This window comes from Crocodylus porosus, unplaced genomic scaffold (genome assembly GCF_001723895.1).
Source record: "Crocodylus porosus isolate Cpor-Errol unplaced genomic scaffold, CroPor_comp1, whole genome shotgun sequence".
NCBI lineage: Eukaryota > Metazoa > Chordata > Crocodylia > Crocodylidae > Crocodylus > Crocodylus porosus.
In genome coordinates this window covers 123,984,518-123,996,757 of record NW_017728943.1, presented here as the reverse complement: position 1 = coordinate 123,996,757, position 12,240 = coordinate 123,984,518, and positions in this window count along the sequence as shown.

Below are 12,240 nucleotides of genomic sequence, written 5' to 3'. Positions count from 1 at the left end.
GTTCCTTAATTATGTTTCAGGGAATAATTAGTAATTATAAATAATTATATCAGGAACAGATGCTTACAAAAATCTCCAGCAGTGCATAAACCCAGTAGGCTTAGCATTTACTGGTGCTATGGGAGATGTTCATTATTACAGTCAGACATTGGTGTGATATACTATTATTAGTTTGAAAAGAGCTGCCTCTCACGATATATAATTACTCCCAACTTGAGTAGCTTTAGGCCACTGAAGCCAGCAAGTAGAACTTTTTGAAAGTTGGGCTTAATTTAATAATGCATAGGTGCCCCATTAAAGATGTGTTTCCTGCTATAAGTTGAAGTGCTGCTTTGGACACTAATTAACCAAAACATACAGAGGGGGAATGTTTCTGACAACGTCACCTGAATAACTCCTAGCACATCCTTTGCTGAATTGTCTCCTTACAGGATCAGCTTTCTAAATCTTACTGGATGTTAACACTGAATATTCTCACTATTCATACACATTTTCTGCAAATTATTGTATTATTAGAGAAAAAATTAACCTTTAAGTGCTCCAGTTGTAATAAACCATGCCTGGATGTGCTTTATTAGGCTTTCTGCCACAAAGTCTATCTGAGGCACACTCCACTAGCGTACTAATGTGGCTTATTGCTTAATTATGTCACAGCACTGGGACAGTATCTGGATAGCAGAGTAGTGCACCATAAAAGAACTTCACTCAGCAGGGTGAAACTAATTGGGTAGAACTAGAAAATGAATAAGCCTAAGAGTGCAATATGATAACTTACATGGTGTTCCAAGACCCATATGCAATTGTTTAACCATTTGACCAGGAAGCATTTAGCTGCACTAACTTCTCCCTTTTCATTTCAACATGTGGTCTACAAAGGAAGGTGTGTGAGAGAGGAGGAGAGAGTCTGTGGTGAAACAGATAAGTGTTAGGCCTCCTTGATACTGATTTTAGCACTGCCAATGACTGCACTCAACCTTGAGAAATAAACCTGTAAAAAAAATGGGACTTTGGTGTAGCAATGTGGAGTGTTCCCACATCTAACTTTTAGGCAGACAGTTCCAGGCTTGCATCCTTCAAACTCAAGTTAGGTGCCTAGGTTCCCTACACTTTAAATGGAGATAATTAGTCTCCTAGGATTGGGGTTCTCAATAGTTTGAATGCTAGATTGGGCAATACATAATCAGTGGGCTCATTGCAGTAGTGTTGGAAATGACCTGTGTGCTGCCAGCACTGTTTTAGCAAGCATTAAATGACTGCAGAATAACAGCTGCGCAGTCAGGCTCACATGCAGACCCACCCAGTAAGATGGAAATGCTGGCAAGGGATGTGTGTCTGAAACCCATATGTCTCCCAGAGTTAGACACTGAAGTTAGGGCATAAAAATGCATAAAAACATTAAATTTCCAATTTACAGATAGGAAGCACAGAAAAGGTAGTTAGTGGCTTACCAAAGAACACATTAAACGTGTTTGTCAGAGTCATCAAATTAGATCTTGGGCCGCAAAGGATTCAAAGACTATTTATGCTAAGGCTAGATAGAGGCATTCGGGAAGGTTAGAGGGAGGTTAGATCATGTTAAAAATGGCCATCCAATTTAACTTATTTCATCCAGGCATGGACCTTACATTGATTTAAGTGTGAACCATACAGAAGTTCAGGACAGTTAGACTAGCCTAAAAATGGCCGACCAGATCTAAGACAACTCTACCTCTGGGGTAGTCTAACTTAGATCAGGTAATCCATTTCTTCAACCAATCTGTCCTGAATTTCTATACAGTTCCCAACACAGACCCAGGGCTGGAAAGCCCAGCTTCTGGCCCCAGCCCCAGCCCCAGCCCCAGGGCTGTCCTTTTCCTACCTGGCACCAGGCTATTTTTAAGCTCCCCAGCCTCTCCCGTCTCCACCCCTACAAAGCCCACCAAATCCCCCATCCTACAGGCCACCCCTGATACTGATTTTACCAGTATTCACCAATGCCAGGAGCTGAGCAAAGAAGTCACGGTGGGCAGATGGGTGAGCGGGATGGAGGTGCGTAGTTTGCCAGGGTGGGTGGGTTGTTCATCTGGGGATGAGGGGGTTGGGATGATTAAAAATAGCCCCTAGCCTCAGGAGTAGGGGAGAAAATGACCCATCTCCCCCAAGCCTCCCCTGTGGACCCTGCAAACCTGCCTGATCCTGTCAAAGCCTCCTGGACCTCAGCACCATCTCAATAACCCTGCCTTCTCCCTGACCCTCCACAAGGACCCCATCTGTCGCCCTAATCTCCAGTCCTCCCTGTGGACCCTGCCTGCCCACCCAGTTCCCCAAACCCACCCAGCTATCCCTCCCATCCCAATTTACCTTAGATCAAGTGGCTATTTTTAACTCAAGCTAACCTCTGCAAATGTCTGAATGTACCCTAAATGAATAATGTATGTTATAGACATGGAACATATCACCAAATAGATGAAGAATAGTTGGTTTGTCCTCCTTTTGATAAAAAAATTTGCCAAATATGTCATGTTTAACATAGAAATATTGGAGAAGGGGGATCGGCCCTCCCATTCATCCATCCCTTTCTTTCACTCTCTTGTGATTTGTTTCAGACTGATTGTTTGAAACCGGAACTGGGACTTTTGTCCCTAATTTGAAAAATTAGTCCCAAACTGGGTATCTGGGTAGCAGGATAGTGTTCCAGAAAAGAGCGTGACTCAGCAATGTTGGACTAATTAGGTAGAACTGTGAAGCGAACAAGGCTGAGACAACAATATGCTAACTTAAATGTGGCTCCAAACACTGGACAAAATTGTTGAACCATTTAGCTAAAAAGCATTCCTGCAGAGCTCAGGTTGTCTCCTGGGCTAGGGACAGACATTCAGAAAGCCAGAGCCTGAATTGATTCAACCTTTGTAGGTTAGTCTAACCTGCCTAGGTTGAACCAGTTTGTAACAGGACAAACATTCTCTCTGGACTGAAGCAATGCAGGCACATACCTGCAGTTGCTTGGGCCAGGAGCTGGGGGGCACTACAGCATGGCCTCAGCTGCAGGGAAGCTATGCTGGGGGGGCATGGCCAGTCTGGGCTGAACTGGCCAGAGGACTTTAATTCCCACCTCCCTGTCCTAGGGGCAGGGACCTGAGCTGGGTCTGCTGGGCACTCCTCCCTCGCTGTTACAACAGGAAGGCACCATGGTCTCTGAGGCAGGTTAATCTCCCCTCTACCCCCACCGGCAGCCAGGTCTGCCTGACATTGTCACTGCGCTCGCTCTCTGCAGCAGAATAATCTCCCTGATGTCTCCTCCAGCAGATTGCAGAGGGAGAGAGAACAACCCCCATCTCTGCCCCCCACAAAGGGCCCTGCAAACTGGCATCTGGCCATGCCCCTGCCCCACCCCTGCAGTGGGAGGGGGCACAGTCCTTGATGGGGGCAGCAGCCCCTGTCATAATGTTAGGGAGCATGAGCCCTTTCCTGGTGGGGGGAGGGGGTACTGTGGGGTGGGCAGAGCTGCAGCCGGGTGCTGTCAGCAGCACTGGGAGCCACAGGAAGCCAGAGCTCTGCAAGCTGCCTCCAATGCTGCCATGCTCTGTAGCAGCTCTGTCCACCCCACAGCGTGGCCCCTCACCAAGAACTAGCTTGCATTTGGGGAAACCATACCAGAGGCTGCTGCTCCTGTTGTGGTCACTCCCCTTTCTCCACTCTTAGCAGCTGGATGTGGGTGGGAGTGGAGCCAGACACCGGCAGCAGCGCCCCTTGCAGGGAGCAAGCACAGCGGCAGCAGCAGACAGACCTGGCTGCTGGTGAAGGTAGAGGGGAGAAAAACCCTCCTCCCTGCCTCCCTCTGGCTCATCTTCCCCATTGAGGCCCAGCCCCATGAACCTCCAGGAAGGTCTCCCCAGCAGTTGCCTTGCCCACACCAAACAAGTGTCCTACATACCGTGGACTGGTGGGCATGGCCATCTTAAGCAGTGCCAGGGCCAGGTGGGTGCTGGCAGGGAGGGCCAGGCACACACCAATGTCCTGGCACTCTGGGTGGGCCGGAGCTGGTGGAGCAGGTTGGCAAAGATGACCCAGGTCATCCTAAAGGCATCGACACACTGCTCATCATCCCAATCCTGTTGAATCAGAAACTGCCACCAGTCCCAGCTGGTGCAGTGGACCCAGCGGCAGTGGGGCTGGAGGCCAAGGAGGATGATGCTAACCCTGGTGGTGGCCTCCTGAAGCCTGGCATCAGCATTGTGGTGGCAGGGGCCTTGGGAGGCACATGGCAGTCAGTCAGGTGGTCAGTGCATGTGGTGGAGCCAAATGTTGGCAACTGGGTCTGGCTTCAAACATGGATGCCAAGGGTTGCCACCTGGGGCCAGAGGCTGGAGCTCCTCCCAGTGGTCACAGGGGCACATGGCAGGGCTGGAGAGACCTAGCATTAAATACAGTTTCAGTTTCTGGGGTCAGAAGGGACCTGAACAGATCATCAAGTCCAACCCCCTGCCCTGGGCAGGAACGAGTGCTGGAATCATCATACCCCAGCCGCACATCTATCCAACCTCCTTTTGAAGACCCCCAAGGTAGGAGAGAGCATCACCTCCCTTGAGAGCCCATTCCAGAGCCTGGCAGCCCTAACCGTAAAGTAATGCCTCCTGATATCAAGCCTGAATCTACTCTCAATCAATTTGTTCCTGTAATTCTTTGTTATCCCAGGTGGTGCCCGGGGGAACGGAGCCTCACCTGTTTTCCACTGGTCCCCCCCATGAGTTTATAGATGGCCACCAGATCCCCGCTCAGTCTTCTCTTGTGGAGTCTGAGTAGATTCAGGCCCAATAATCCAACAATTCAGGCCCAACAATCCAATTATACATTGCAGGTAGGATTTTTCAAAAGTATGCTTTTTCCAGTCTACTTTAAAATAAATCAAACAATGACACCACCTTGTTGTGACCAAAGCCAATGAGTAATTTTTCTTCAATTGAATAGATTCTGATTGTAGGATTTTGTTTATATTCTCTCTAAATTTTCCTTTGCTTAGTTTTATCCCATGCATTGTAAAGAGACATCTTTCAGATCACTCTAACAATCCCTTTTGTTCTTTGTTATTTACTCTCAACTAATATCCATGGCATGACTAGGGTTAGGGTTAGGGCAAAACTGTATTATCAGACACTAGTGGCATAACTAACTACAACATGACTGCATCAGTGACTTGGCAGCAACTACAAGTTGCTGCTGCCCTTGTGTATGGCAGCTGTCCTGGGTGCCCAGCTATATCATTACACATCTGAGTAATACACACATAGATAACCAGCATTTTATTAGTTCTTTTAGTCTCTCTCCCATGTCAAATCATTATAGAGGTGCTATTTAATGCTCTTCTCCAAAAGAAATTTTTTCCAGTATCCATTTTTTTTGCTATTGAATTGACAAAAATGAACCTGTTTGCTTAGTATTACACACTTAGACACTAAAAAGTTCCAGACCAAGCCACTCAAAACCACATTTTTTTTTGGTTATGTTGTATCCTATGTGATGCAGAATTCACTAACGTTCACTGTCCACTGCCATCCATTGTCACCATCATCCACTTTTGCTGTTGCTACATTCCAAGTATTTCTATTCTGTTGCAGTTTGATTTTTCACAGTGGCTTAATATGAATGCATTTAACACATGCATTTTTTTTATTTCTGACTCAGTTCTTAAAGTTCAGTAATGCATAGGGTTTTATGTACACCACTTAGGCACGATACTCCGTGTTAGGACACTATACACACTCGACACGTCTACACAAGATGCTACATCACCATAGCAATGAGATACAGCGATGCAGCTCATCGCTACATAGCGCTAGCAGGCACAAACCATGACACCACTGCTCATTAGCAAAGTTTATTGCTACTGCATAGTAGGGTCAGAAATGATCCAGGCGGTACCAGGACTGTGCAGTACTGGCAGTTACTGTGCAGTCAGGCACATGTGTAGATGCACCCACTGAGTACAGTATTATACAATCCTGATGAATGTACACTGATTTCAAGACTAGTAAAAAGATTATTCTCAAGCTTAGATTCAAGCTTTACCTCCCACTGCAGAAGTCCTGTTGTTTGTTTCTTTTAACCCTATACACAGCTTCTCTTGTTCAAAAGGAAAACAGGCTGGCAATTTATTTAATCCTTTATTTATTTATTTTCAAGGTGAAAGCTGAAATCCTCCTTTATACCTCTAGTTCTTTCAAATCAAAGCCCAAAGGCCCTCTCTGGAGTAGCTGTGAATGCCCACAGAAGGGTTTCCATTCATATTGCACACATTGATATTACTGCATAGCACGAACATCTTTACTGGTAGTGGGAAGTCCTAGAGAGAGACAGAGAGAGACTCAGAGAGCCCACAAAGTGGGAAAGACTGGAGGAAGACCAAAAGTATGGAGGGTGAGAAGAAAACCAAAACCTTTCTAAGAAGTTTCCTCATTGCAGGATTTCCCCTCTGCTTATCAGTGTTTTCCTAAGTGCTCTGTACCAGTAGCCAGAGGAGAGGTGGATCATCTGATTATAATGGGTAAAGAAAAAACAAGGACAGAAAGGAGCATGTGTTTGGAAATGTAAATAGTTCAGTGTTTGCTTTCCCTAAGATGTAAAAATCATTTGTAAAACTTGTTGTCCACAAGTTTTGAACTTAGCAAAGGACAGTAATGAACATCTTCAAAGCTGAACTACTAAATTAAATATGATATTAATGGGAACCATTTAATGCAGTTCAGTTCAGCTTTGATAGCCATTTTAAGTGGATTGCTGCTGCACTGAACTGAAAATCTGCTGACAGCATCAAAAACCAGGGTTTGCAGCGTGGAACCACAAAAGATGCTGCTGGATCTTAATGAGACAGGTTTCTCAGCACACACCTCTTCTAGGAGTACAATTTTGACTCAGAGGTTGGACAAACATAAAGATTCATTGTCAGTCTTGGGGCCTACAGTCCATGTACAAGAGCCTTTCCCCGAGGGCCTCTCTGGTGGAATTTCAAGGTTGGTGCAGCTTCTGGTATCTCTTCTTGATTATAGGACTACAGATACCTGGTCTATTGATTTAAATGTGAGACATTTACCATTGAAGGACATGTGTAGACCGGAAGGTTAACCTTAATTTCGATAGAAAGGGGGAAATGGTTGCATTCAACAAGAAGAGGTTCCAGCAGAATAAACATCCTGCCTGAAAGCCGGCATCCTAACCAGTTTGTCTGATCACATTCTTGTAACATTTCTCCTGATCTTCCTTGGCTGGGAACTAGGGAAGTTGGAGGTTAGAGACCAAGTAACTTTTGAAAAGAAAAAGGATGAAGAAGGCTTCTTTCTTTACTATGGGAAAGGTTTTGAATTAGAGTTCATGGCTTTTTTCTAGTAGTACTAGAGAGCAACAGCAACACAAACTTGGTAAGTGTAACAGGGGTACAATTTGTAGCCGTATTGGTCTACGGGCTTCTATGTTCTCTCTGGTGTCAGGTATGATGTTGAATTATGTTTCCTTCTGGTTATGATGCTGCATATTTCAGAGGAGTCTGGAGTGATGGAAAATTCTCCTGGGCCAGAAATTTTCTTGTGTTGAGGCAGCTTGAGCTCTGTGAACATGTAGATTTCACTGGAACAATAGGCAGGAGCCAGGGTATCAACTTTCAGGTTCAGGTGGTGAATTTGCTTCCTTCTTGGAAAATTATGAAGTTTTTCTTTTAAAAAAATGGCTAAATTCGATATCTTCCATATTTCAGAGGTACAGTTTGTAGCCATACTGGTCTACAGGCAAAAGGAATCAGAATTCATGGCAGAAGTGATACCTTTTATTGGACCAACTAGATATTTGCAAAAAATATACATGTTTATTTGCAAGCTTTCAGGCACAATCATCCTTTCCCAGGCACAGGAGAATGCAAAGACTGTAAAATTTCTCCTAGGTGGAAATGAAAGTTTATATTTCACAGGAAAGTTGAAGGTGTAGTATTCCTGGTTGGAATAGTTCATTTTGTGCAAATTAGGCTCAGATAAAAGTTAGAACAGTCTATTTACCTCGATGTTGTCTGGTGTCAAGTAGGAGTTGAATTATGTTTCCTTCTTTGTATATGTAACGTATCATTTGGGTTACTATTAGCCAAGACAAACTTTGCCTATATGTTCAAAAAAGCCTCCTGAGTTTTACTCCAAACTAGTCTGTCTGCTTGCAGAACCCAGATACTTAGTACAAATTGACCAATATCTGCTATTGCCACCCTGCTGTCACCCAAACAAACAGGTGTTGAATATTTTGGCATCACTATGAGAATAGCAATGGTTGGCCTTTTTGTAAAACCTATACAGTGGATGATTTAACACTGGAACCTATACATTTTTGTAATTGGGTACTACATAATTATTTTGCATCACATTTTTGTCACTAGGATATAAATAACAACAATAATAATAAATGCTCAAGAGTTCACAATACTGTTGTTTTCAACTACCATTTTCTTTCAAATGATGGACCATGTGTCAGTTTCTTGAACTCAAATGTAAAATGTGAAATGTAAAATGTGAGGAAGAGTAGCTAACTGATGTCTTCCAAAATAATTTTCTGGTGCTTCATGCATCTTTTACCTACAGTTGTTAGGCCCATTGCTATGGGGACCTTCTCCCCACCACCAGTTGTATGAGTTGGGAAGCTCTTAGTACCCTACCATGCTGCTCTGAACTTTCATCCCCAAACACTTTTCCCTTCCCATCTCCAGTCATTGATACATAAGGAGTTATTTGGGTTGAGCGTAGGGAAATAACAATGGTGTGTGGGAAAGAAACGGGATAGAAAAATTATTTTGGTGGTTCACTTTCACTTAGAATATTGTGTATAGTTCTTGTTAATTGATTTCTTAAAAATATACAGCCAAAATCATTACCAAATGCTCTTGTTGACCAAAAGATTTCCATAAATTAAACTAATAATAAGCCAAAGAAAAATAATCTAAGTTAAAAAATGTACAAATGTACACACAAAAGGAAAACACATCTATTTCAAATGCTGCAAAATGGAAAGGATTTTAAAGTTTCTATCAAAACTCCTTTTTTCTGTAATCTGACCCATTCTTCTTTTGCTATCTTATGGAGAAAACGTGACTGAATCATATAAAATAATTAATGGAATAGAAATGGCCTAGAAATGTCTGTTAATCACGTCTTTAGATACAAAAACAAAAAAGCACTATGAAATGGAAAGGCAATGAATTAAAACTAATGAAAATAAGATGCTACCAGAACCAGTACAGCTGCATTAGGTCAGCACTCATGCTGCACTAGTTAACTCTCTTAAGCAGAAGAGTGCATCCCACGTTAGCCTGGCGAAAGAACCACGATAACATGGTTGTACTGCTTCCGGCCCACGACCTGGCTATGCACTGTGCTATGCAAGCATACCCCAGTAATGTAAATTTGGAGGGAGGGTGAAGACAGAATGATTGCTGAGGAAGAGAGTGGAACTAGAGTTCCTTGACATCTTCTAAAATAAGGGAATTTGCACAGGTTTTTCCAGATTTCCTTGGAGAAAGCCCTCAGATTCTCCATTTATGTTTTTGGCTTTCTTCTCTCAGCTCTTCATGTCCTCCCTGCCTTGGCTTCACTGCCTTTAAGCCCATAGGTATGCAATTAATCATTTTTATTAAACTAAATACATACTTAGCCAAATACCACCTGAACTGCTGACAGGCCTTGGGTGCGTGAACACCAGCACTGCAATTCTAAGTATCATTTAGTTATGCAGTCTTTTTTTTCTTTAAATGTAGACCCATCTTTCAGAACTACACCTTGCCCTGGGGGAGGACTTGCTGGAGGAGACAAACAAGAATGGAAGCACAAAGCATAAAGACTTAAATTATTTAAAATGAGACATGACAGGTCTGAAATAATCTGTCAGTTTCCTTTAAAAAAACCAGACAGCAGATTATACAAACCCCAGGATGGCATACTTCAGAGCTAGGGCTCTGCTATTTGAAATGAAACTGTATCAAAACTTAATTTCTTTTCCTCAATTCAAGTGATAGTCTTTACATACGAGAAGCATTTAAAATTGGTATGTGAAGAAAAGAGTTCTGCCCTTCACATACTTTCTGGTTTTCCAGGAGGTGATTTCCTTCCTTTCTCTGCACTGGCTGGAGAACTGTATGACTTGGAATAGCTCTACAGGGGATTTGTAATATAGATAGCGATGAGGCAAATGATGGGGAGAGCAAACTTGACTAAAGTTGGTCATGCTAGTGAACAAAAGGGATAGCAGAATGTATTAGAAGCTGAAGAAATGGTGTTGAATACAAGGAAGGATAGACTAAGGGGCCCAAAAGAGAATGGGTGCAAAATAAGAGCAGATTTACTGGGTCCTGGAGGAGAATGGTGGCTGGGGAAAGAGATTTTACTGGGTCTTGTACTGATAGGATGAAAACTGCAGACTTCATTGGATATTCTTGAGGAAGCCTGGTTATGAAAGGAGAATGCTAAAATTGGTGCGTCTTGACAGAGCTTCAGGGGACGGGAGCCAGGAGGGAGAAGGGGATGCTCAGGACCCAACTAGTAATCCTTGTCAGTGCTATTTGTATCTCTAGATAGGGCTTAACGATATCTTGGCAGGGGGCTGGACCCAATGATCTTATGAGGTCCCTTCCAGCCCTAATGTCTATGAAATCTTTTGTAAAGAAGAGGGACAATTCATCAAATTAATAAAGATAACTTTGAAACTGTACCAGTGTTAGTGGTCACTTTGATGATGTTTCATGCATGAATCTAGGAGCAAAATGGACTAGGCAAAAGCATGTATCAATTAACATTCATTTCAAATATTTAGCTTAATTAGGTCAATTTTGGGTATTTGCAATAATTTAAGAAATGTACCTGTCTGTAGCAAAATATGATCTAATTGCATAACTAAGAACTTCTGTCAAGAGCTGGATACCTTTAGTGTAATCTGTGCATATTCTATATAATTTGTGACATACTTTATTAGGGTTATTTTGTCACATTGACATAATGAGAGCAGGTTTTTAAAGCCCCACACTTGGAAATGTATATTTGCTACAAAACCTGCAAACCTATGCAAAATGTGATAAAATTGTAGGCTTTCCAGCAATTATGGTGAATTACGAGCATTTCAGATCTGGAAAATGAAATACAAGCTGAAGTAATATTGTATAATGTAACCCAGTTTATCAATGTTTTCCTTTGAAAAAGTTCCCCATATTGATAAATGTAATGCCCAAGATTATAGTCACATATATATGTGATATAAATAAAATGTATTGATATACCTCCATACCTGTACCTTTATAATTAAAATGTGTATCAATACATTGTCACAAGAAACTCAGGGGAAAGGAAGCATAGCCATCAAGTGAGCAGGTAATGTCAGCAATAATTGCAGACCACTTTCAAAATGTTTGTATGATTTCTGTTGGAGGCCAGTGTCTAACAGTAATTGAATGCATGTTTATCAGGAGGTTTAGGAAGACATACATAGGTAAATACATGGATCGCTATCTGCGGCTATCTAACTGATGTAGATTATTAAACAACTGATTTTCCACTGGGCTGATAATGTATTGGTTACCTAAGGATTTTTTTAATGCAAATTTGCTGCACAGGTCTTTTCAGCCCACTCCGACATCATATTCTTTTAATGTAAGTTGTCTGTGATATAGCCAATGTCCTACATTTGTACTTTAAAACATTAAGCACATGAAATGCTCTCAGAGCAGCTGGGGAACTGTAATCCTGCTTTAAATCCTTGCCCTTCATTTGTCTTTTATTGCTCCTAATAGGACACCCACTCCAATGGGCAGAGTCCTGGTGCGAAGGTTCTTCACTAACAACATTTCCTTTATAGCCTCAGTGAGAAAGAAGTCAAATCATTATACTGGGTCAATGGCAGCATAATAGGCAAGCAGCAACTGGGGTCTGGAATGGCGGTCATGCTACGCCTCTGTTTTCAAAGGGACAAAGAGGAGAAGTTTGACTGTGAGGATTATCTGTTCTTGCACATGCTATTGGTAGCAAACAGGGCAAAACAAATTCAAGAAAACATTTATAGCCTAGGTTATCCACCCGTTGGTCTCAGGATAAAGCTTGCAAAGGATTTTGTAGATATCACAGGGAGAATAAACTGCTGCCCCAATGTACTTATATAGCACTTTGCCTTTGAGCATCTCACAGCATTCTACAAGTATTGCTCAAGCCTCATGATACCACTAAAGAAGTAGAAATTTTTATTCCAATATTAAAA